At 41.2% G+C, this 1,679-nt stretch overlaps 1 non-coding gene across 1 annotated transcript; it reads right to left on the bottom strand.

Annotated features, from left to right (window-relative positions):
- Nucleotides 1-1,250: 1,250 nt before the first annotated feature.
- LOC141636458 (small nucleolar RNA R71) lies at nt 1,251-1,356 on the bottom strand. The gene has a single exon (XR_012541066.1). It is a non-coding gene; the product is annotated as a small nucleolar RNA R71 (small nucleolar RNA).
- Nucleotides 1,357-1,679: the final 323 nt, after the last annotated feature.

Here is a 1,679-nt window from a genome sequence, read left to right as displayed (position 1 = left end):
ATGTAGCAAATAGACTAGATGATTTATTTGTGAGAATCTGTACCCATGGCAATTTAACTGTAATATCGACTTAGTTGAGTGCACGCTTCTAAGTTATATTTAATCTGGTTAAATTTAATCCTAGATCGGAAGATTGGATTAAATAGACCTGCTATGAACACTAGACTGCCCTAATGAGGACGAAAGTTAAGTTAGTGGAAATCTAGGATAGAAAGTGGACCGGAAGGACCTTTCCTGTATCCGTCTCACAGTAGATTGTCTAGGCTATTTGCGGCTGAGTCGATAGACTACCTTGGTGAACCGAAGTCCTAGCATGCTTTCTCTTATTTGATCGTTTTATTTACATTTTCTCACTTTTATTGCTCTTACTTAATTTCCTTTTCCTTTAATCCTTTATTAGTTTAGAAAACCAAAGTCAAAACCCCTATTTTGTGACCCTAATAGACGGACCTTTAACAGATATCTTGCCTCCCTGTGGAGATCGACCCTGCTTATCACTAGCTTCTTTGTTAGTTTTAATTAGGTTTATTTTTGGTACAAAACGACAGTATCAAATTTTGGCCCCGTTGCCGGGTAGGCAACAACCCTATCTGTTTTTTGTTTCGTTTATTTTTATCCGTCTCAGGGAATTTCTATTCCTTGAGGCAGTTCTCACTTATTTCTTTCAGTGTTGTGTATGCCCAGGTCTAACAGGTCGGTATTAGTCCCAGTTGATCCTGAGCCAGAGAGATCTCTTCGGCATAGACTTCGTCTGCAAAGAGAAATTTGAAAAGAAGACTTGAGTAATTTCGAGCCCGAGCTACAACACTTCTTATTTGCAGAAGACCAGTCTTTTGAAGAAGACAATCTCATTTCTGCCGACAAGCAAGTAAAGATGCCTAACATTGCAAGTCACTCAGAGACCAAAGCATCCTTGATTCCTAAAGGTTTCAATCTCACGAATGAGAACGGTAACACTTTTGATATCCGTCCGTCTTACATAAATCTGGTGGAAAGAAATCTATACCGAGTTTTGGCGGGTGAAGATCCGCGAAAGCATATGGAAGTCTTTACTGACTACTGCTCTACTATTCCCGCTACTAAGGGAGTAACTCAAGACAAGATAAAGGAAGTGCTTTTTCCTTTTTCTCTGACTGACTAAACCCGTGAGTGGCTGACTGATCTTGACCGGACTGCTGCTGGTATCACCAACTGGGAGACTCTCACACATGCCTTCTACAAAAGATACTTCCCTCCACAATGCACTAATCAGCTGAGCGGTAAGATTACTAGTTTCAAGTAGGCACCTGATGAGACTTTCTATGAAGCTTGGTGTCGATTCAAGAAGTTGGTGAGGTCTCTTCCCCACCATGGTTTTGATCAGTGGTTTTTGTACAACCAGTTCTATAATGGGTTGTACGATGACCACAAAGCTATAATTGACACCTCATCTAACGGGAGATTTCAAAATAACATTGATGCTGATAAGGGATGGGGAATTATTGAGAAGATGGCGACCCATTGTGCTGAATATGGGAACCCACGGGACGGTATTCGAACGGTTCATTCAGTTGATATGGCAGTCGTGTATTAGCTGGAAGCCATGAATGCTCGGTTTGATAGATTGGAGCTGCAATCTGCTGGAGATCAACAGGCGGTTCATCTGTTGACTAGACAAGAAACTGTCACATGTGAGAGAT

This window comes from Silene latifolia, chromosome Y, assembly GCF_048544455.1.
Source record: "Silene latifolia isolate original U9 population chromosome Y, ASM4854445v1, whole genome shotgun sequence".
In the NCBI taxonomy this organism is placed as follows: domain Eukaryota; kingdom Viridiplantae; phylum Streptophyta; class Magnoliopsida; order Caryophyllales; family Caryophyllaceae; genus Silene; species Silene latifolia.
Note: the sequence above shows the minus strand (reverse complement) of the source record. Positions and strands in the feature narration are given on the sequence as shown.